This window comes from Lygodium microphyllum, chromosome 8 (assembly GCF_053477565.2).
Source record: "Lygodium microphyllum isolate KBCC chromosome 8, Lygodium_microphyllum_v1.1.10, whole genome shotgun sequence".
Classification (NCBI taxonomy): domain Eukaryota; kingdom Viridiplantae; phylum Streptophyta; class Polypodiopsida; order Schizaeales; family Lygodiaceae; genus Lygodium; species Lygodium microphyllum.
Window position 1 is genome coordinate 86,376,238 of NC_141142.1, and position 7,655 is coordinate 86,383,892.

Here is a 7,655-nt window from a genome sequence, read left to right on the forward strand (position 1 = left end):
TTTAAAATTGCTTCTATCTTTTTAGGATCAACTTTAATACCTTCTGATGAAACAATCTGTCCTAGATATTCAATTTATGTTTGAAAGAATTCACTCTTTTCTGGATTAGCATACAATTGATTGTCTTTTAATAACTTAAAAACTAAAGACAAATGTTCATAATGCTCATTCTCATTTTTACTAAATACCAATATATCATCAAAGAGTACTATGACACAATGCTGATGTTTCAAGAATATGCGATTCATCATACAACTAAATGTAGCTGGTGCATTAGTTAGACCGAAAGGCATAACTAGAAATTCATAGTGTCCAAATTGTGTTCTAAATGTAGTTTTGAATATATCAGATTTATCCAATCTTACTTGATGATAACCAGATTTAAGATCTATCTTACTGAATATGGCAGATCCTTGTAGCTTATCCATAAGATCATCTACCCTAGGAATTGGATATCTATTCTTAGCAGTAATTTTATTTAGGGCACGATAATCAATGCACATGCGATAAGAATTATTTTTCTTTTTTACTAATAAAACAGGTGCACCAAATGGAGAACTACTAGGTCTAATTAATCCTCCGTTCAGCAATTCTTCTATTTGATTTTGAATTTCTTTCTATTAAATTTGGTTATGTCTATATGGTGCTTTACATGGTGGTTGTGTTCCAGGAATTAAATCTATTTTGTGATCTTTAGGATGTGAAGGTGGTAGTCCAGGTGGTAAATCATCAACAAAATAATCTTGAAATTGAGCAAGAAATTATGTATGCCTAGGATGCATTTGTTTTTCTTTAGCTTGAAGTTCATTTACCCATATTAAATAAGATTTGCTACTTTTACGTAATGCACGTTTAGCTTGAGTATGAGTAAGCAGTGGAAAATTATTAGAAGCGTGCACACTATGCAATGTGATTTGTTTTCCTTGAAAATAAATTTTAATTGAATGCGTAGAATAATCTAAATGCGTAGAATAATCTATGTCAAGATTATACTGATGACGCCAAGGCATTCCTAAGATAATATCACTAGAATGCAAAGGTAAAACTAGAAAATTTATTCGTTCAGTATATTCACCAATTTTAATTTCTAAATTATGCACTTCTTGTGTTCCATTATATCTCGTACCTAGGAATGCAGCTTTGATGTGATAATGTGTAGAAATAGTTTGTAAATTCAATTCTTTCACTAAATTTGCAAAAATAAAGTCATGTGTGCTCCCATCATCATGTAAAATAGTCTTTTCTTTACCATGCACAAAACATTTCATTGTTAACAAAGAATGTGGAGTTGGCATACCTAGCAAAATATCTGAAGTAGTGGCAATGTCGTCATCATCTTTCGTAAAGTCAGGCATTTCCTCACGTTCTTCTTCTTTGACTGCTCCAAGATAATTGATATGGACAGGTGGCTTTTTGGTTTGGCAATTGGCTATTAGATATCTAGGTTGATGGCATTTGTAACAAACTATAGGTTTGGCTTTAGATACATTATTGGTAATGGCAGGAAGTTTAGGAATGTTGGGATTTGGCTGTGAGGATGGCTTAGGGTTTGGATTGGTGTTTGATGTCAAAGCAGGTGGTCGTGTCCAAGACTTATGGAATGAAGATAGAAGAAAACAACTTTGATTGAATCTTCGAAAATTTGAATTGAATTGTTTGGAACCATAGTTAATATTAGTTTGAAATTGTTGTGGTCGCTTGTCTCTTCCGCGAATCTTGTCTTCAGTGTCATGAGCCAAGGAAATTGCATCTTCAAGGGTTGTTGGCTTGAACATATTGACTTTAGCATAGTAATGTCCAAGTAGGCCGGACATAGACTTGATGCCAGGAGGCATATTTTACGGTGGATTCCGTGCCACGGCGGATTCCCTGAGGTTTTACGATAGATTCCATAAACTTTGTTGACCAAGGCTCATACACAGTGGATTCTTTGTGCGAGAAGTTGATGGGGACGCCTATCCTTTTCGGGCGTTTCATTAATTTAGTGTGTACATGGGTGATTCCATAGCGGGTGATTCCGCAAAATACATATTAAATTAATAAACATTTATGAGTCTAGAGTGAGCACTCGTAATAAATTAAGGTTAGGATTGATTTCTAACCAATTGATTTATTTATGTAGCTGAAGACTGCTAGGTATTCACTTTTGTCGGTTTAATTGTATTATTTTACTAACGATTGTGAATGCTTCAGTTGATGTATAGAGATAACAGCAGTGGCCGAGGAAAGCATTGGGGGATAGTGTGTATTCGAGTTATCACTTATACTTTGATGGGCGCATACCTTAGGCATGGCGCCTATATTTTGTCACGCCTATTTATTGAGGCGTTGGATATTTATTTACTATTTTGTATGCGCATGGGCGCACGATTATGATATTTGTATTTGGACATTGTATTGGGTACGCCTGACTCTTTGGGCGCCCGCCCACTAGCTTTATTTCTATTTTGTGCTAAAGCAAACTCAAAAGCCAAAAGCGTGTTATTTTATAATTTGGGCTATTATTTGAGCTTGAAGATGATTAATACATAAAAATACATGCTTTGTGGAGCGCTCACACAAGGCATGGGGGGAGATTGCACCCAATTGGTCTCTTGTCCATGTCGTGCATGCTTTTTACCTTGATTTTTGTGCAAAAAGTAGAGTTCTTTTGTTCTTGGGGACCTTCCGGCATTCACTACGCGAGCATACAGCATCCGATCTGTGCACCAGAACTTGCGTTTGTGAGTCGCTTCAGGTACATCTTCGAGCATGTGTAGTTGCAATAGGGCATTCCAGAAACATTTAGTGTATTGGGAAATAGGTTCGCAATCTCTTTGCTGTAGAAGATCACATTGCTTGATGGCTTTTTCGTGGAACTGAGGAGGAAGGAAATTCTGTAAAAACTTCTTTTGGAAAGTCTCCCATGTGGTAGGGCAATCAGCACTCTTGCCGACCACAGTCCACCATAAAGATGCTCGATCAACTAAATGGTTAGTGATACATTTAATTTTGTCTTTCTTAGTATATGTTTCTTCATGGAAATAATCATCAAATTGACTGATAAATGCAAGCACAGTCTTTCCATCTCGATATCCATTGAAAGTACGAAATTTGAAGTTTCTTTTACTTATCTTTGTTTCTTTGCGGATGGATTGGGCTTCAAGTGTCGCATCAATGGTAAGTCGTATAAGATCTTCGGGTTGCGGTCTATCTTGGTCGGTGGTAGATCGTTGCAGATTGGCCAATTGAGCTTGCAAAGCTTGTCGGGCTCTTCGTTCTTCTTCGAGCTGCATCATAATTAAATCCAACTTTTGCTCCATCGTTGGTTCGGGTAAATCACCTTCAACATAAAATCGTCCATATTTTGTTCAGTCATCCTGCAAAATCCAAAAGACCTCACACTCTCGAAATCTTATTAGTGGGATGAGCATAGCTCAAAGGCGGGTATACAAGGCTTGTAAATTTTGTTTGGCCTTTTATGTCTTTCTCCTTTGCGATTGTGGTATTCGTTGTCACAACCATCTTCGTAGAAACACCGTATAATCTTCGTGTGACCTGTGTATGAACTTCTGCATTTACTGAAACTGGTTCAGCAAGTCTGCAAGTGTAAACAAAGTCTACCAGAGAGCAATAAACGGATTCTGTGCTTCTACGTGTGAACTGCCTTTATGGGAGTTGTTGAATAAGTCCTTTATGGACCTCTATGACTTAGGTGACTTGCACGAATAAGGAGGCTTAGTGGACTTGGGGGACTTAAGAGCTTAAGGCTCTCATTAAGCAAGCGTAGATTTCGTGGACTTCAGGACGTCCTTGACGGATTCGACGGTGGTGAGAAGATCTTGACGCCACAGACGAATTTTTCGTGGTTATAAGCTTTTTTAATAAGCTTATTACTAAGCTTACTAAGCTTTAAGATAAAGCTTTTAAACTTTTTTGGCTATGGAGGCTTATTTGTTGTTTGAAGATGACTTGAAGAAGGAGCTATCCGTGGTCCTCTGCCTCCACAGGCTGGTCCTTCGCGATCAGAGAGTATAGAAGGGGGTTCTTGACCGCCAGGAACACGTTGGTATCAACCGTTCGTGACGAAATTGACTCTAGAGCTCGTTCATTCTAGGAGCTCCACCTTCGCACAAGATGGTAAGCGATTGGAAGCTCTCGATCTCAGCTTGGCTCTGATACCACATGTGCGCAGATCAGATGCCGTATGCGCGCGTAGTGAGCATCAGAAGGTCCCCAAGAACAAAAGAACTCTACTTTTTACACACAAATCCATGTAGAAAGCTTACATGACATGAACAAGAGACCAATTGGGTGCAATCTTCCCCCATGCCTTGTGTGAGCGCTCCACAAAGCATGCATTTCATATATTAATCATCTTCAAGCTCAAATAATAGCCCAAATTACAAAATAGAGCCACTACAATGTCTCTTCACAGCTCACTACTGTCACTGTCACTTAGTCTTCTCTTCAGTCTTCAGCAGCTGCTTCTTCAATTTGTTTTAGCTCTTTTGAACTTAGATTCATCATTTCCAAAAGTTAGAAAACTTTCCCAAAGTCACACATACATTATACAGAACACTTACAGAAGATCTACAGAACAGTTATAGTACAGTACCAGAGCAGCTACAGTACAGTTACAGTATAAAGACAGAGCAACTACAGAGCAGAGATAGAGACTCTACAGAAGGTCTATAAAGGGTTACAGAAGGTCATCAAAACCGCATAACTCATACTCAAACCATTCCAAAATATCAAAAACTATTCAATAAGCTTCCAATAGATCTCAATCTTCATCAATCATCAATCCATGCTTCATAAGAAGACAATCAGAACAAAACAAAAGCTATACAGAAGGTATACATAACCAATCAGAACCTCAAAAGTATTCGAAACTGCGAGGAAGATGAGAGACAAGAGGAAGAGAGGAGAGAAGAGAGATATGAGACACGGAAAAAGGAACCCTAAAAGTGTGTCAACTGAGCACACATGATAGGAATATATAGAGGGGACCTAGGGCGCTATATATAGATAGACTATATATAGCTAACAAACAGAACACCATAGAGCTTCATATCTCCACTTAAAATCATCATAAACTTCCAAAACATAATCAATATCATCCAAAACACTCTCAAATACTTCCATTAATAACCATACATCATTCTAAATCCATCAAAAATCAATCATTTAGACCTCAAAAATAATAAAAATCAATAAAAAATTCAGTCTTTTTCCACTCTCAACATATCCCCACACTTAGAAAGGAGGTGTCCTTGCGACCTAAGGAAAAGAAGAATATAAGTTCATTAAAGAGCTCAATTTTATCTTCCATAGGATCTTGAATAATCTCTTCAAAGCACGACCCCAACTTATCACCTGTATTTGATAGAAAAAATTACTAAAGGAAAAATTCGTTATTCATTAACTCATTTGATAATCATTTAAAATCCATAACAAATTTGTAAAGGATATAAGAGGTTCTCTTCAGCTTTGCACCATAGGCTTTCCATCCACCATCAATAGTTTGAAAAGAGCTCTCGAACAAATTATTCTCAATCAACACGAACTCATCACATACAATTATTACAATACACACACAAACACTAACACAACCATCTGAATGACACCTCCAAGAAGAGATATATAAATCATTAAGAATCATCCAAGATACATTGCAAAGACATCAATGAATATGATCCCTTTTGAAGGCTTGGTGGTTTCGAAAACGATCCATGGAGAAGGACTCATCTACAAATTTCTTTGGAGGATTTTGAAAGAACTGCAGCAGCACATCCTTTCTAGCAAAACAAAGTATCTGCTAGGTAGACATAGGGTATGAAAATATAGGACATCCAGCTGTTGGGAGTCAATGTTCACATTGACATTCATACAAAGCTTTGGAATGCAGTACGGATGTGTACTCTCCCGCAGGGTACAACAAATTCAGTGGCACACATGACAAATGCTATGAATAGGGTACTGAGGGGTTTTATACCACAATTGACAATGCCCTTCTTGGATGATGTTCCAATCAAAGGGTTTGCACTGGATGAAAAGAATGAAGATATGGATGCTCATGGATGCAAGAGGTTTTGATTGTTGGGCATATGTGTGGGCCCTATGGGCGTAGAATATCGCTAGTGAAAATAGATGGGATTGATAGAATGCAAGATGTATGCACGAATGTATCAAAGGTGCGTAGATTCTTGGGTACATGTGTGTTCTATTTGATATGGATTCCTCACTTTGCACATGTAGCTGATGCTCTATATCACCTTCTGAGGAAAGGTCAGAAATTTCATTGGGAAAGGAAGCATCAGAAAGCAATGAAGAAATTGAAGCAGCTCTTAAAATCTGCTCCTACATTGAGAAAGGATGACTATTCACATGGAAAGCCTATCATTATTACTATTGATACAAGCCCAATCAGGATTGGATGGGAAATTGGGCAACATGATGGGGAAGGACAAAGATATGCAATTCGCTTTAGTGCTAAAGTATTGATTGACGGACAATGAAGATATCCACAGGTTAAAAGAGATTTATGGGGAATTGTGACAGTTCTTAAATGTGATAACGAGTATTTTATGGGTGCTCATGTAGTCATTGAGACCGATTGTTTGCCGGGATTACTAGTTATGCTACTCCGGACATTGTTATGCTCCAGTGGATTGCATACATCAAATCTTTAAACCCTGAATTTCAGCATATTGCAAGAAGAGATAACCTAGTGGCAAACATGTTGTAAGAGTAAATTTAGCAATGCAAGGTGTTGCTACAGCATTAACAGAAGCTTGGACAACAAAGAGAAGACACTTTAGATGTTTTGTATCTTGTGTAGAAGTGTTTTTAGAAGACAAATATGCAAGAGAGTGGCTGAGAATTGGTCATTATCTCAGTACATTAACAAAGAGAGATGAATGGTCACATGAGGAGTTTAAGAAGATCAAGAGAAAAGCCTATAGATTTTTCTTAAAAGATGGATACTTATGGAAACATGCTAAAAAGAAATAGGGTATACCATTGCGAGTTTTGGGTGATAGATCTTCACAAGTAACTGTTATGTAAGAATTTCATGAAAGCTTATGGGCTGGTCATAGAGGTGTTTGGGGTACTTTTACAAAGATCAAAGAAAGATATTGGTGGCAGGGTATGTATAAGGATATTGCTCACTTTGTGGAAACATGTACGACATGTCAAATGTATTCAACTGTGAGACATCGGGATGGATTGCAACCCACATATCCATTTTCTCTTCATTTTAAGTGGGTGGTGAATTTGGTCACAATGCCTACAGGTCTTTGGCAAATGAGGTATCTTGTGCTTGCTCGTCAAGACTTGACTAATCAAGTGGAAGGGAGAGCTCTATGTACTAGGATGACATATGCCATATGTACTTTTATCTTAGAAGAGATCTTTTGTGGGTATGGCTGTGTAGGAAAAATTACAGCAGATAGGGGTGAGTTGGATGCAGATGAAGCTCATGGGGATAAAACTTGCTTTAACTTTAGCCTATAACCCTGAAGGAAATGGCAAAAGTGAAAGAGGTCATCCACCTATTGTGAAGGCATTGGCAAAAGCATGTGGAGAGAAGGTAAAAGAGTGGCCACGATTTCTCCCTTATGCTTTGTGGGCCGACAGAACAACTCATAGTGCTGTTACAGGATATATGC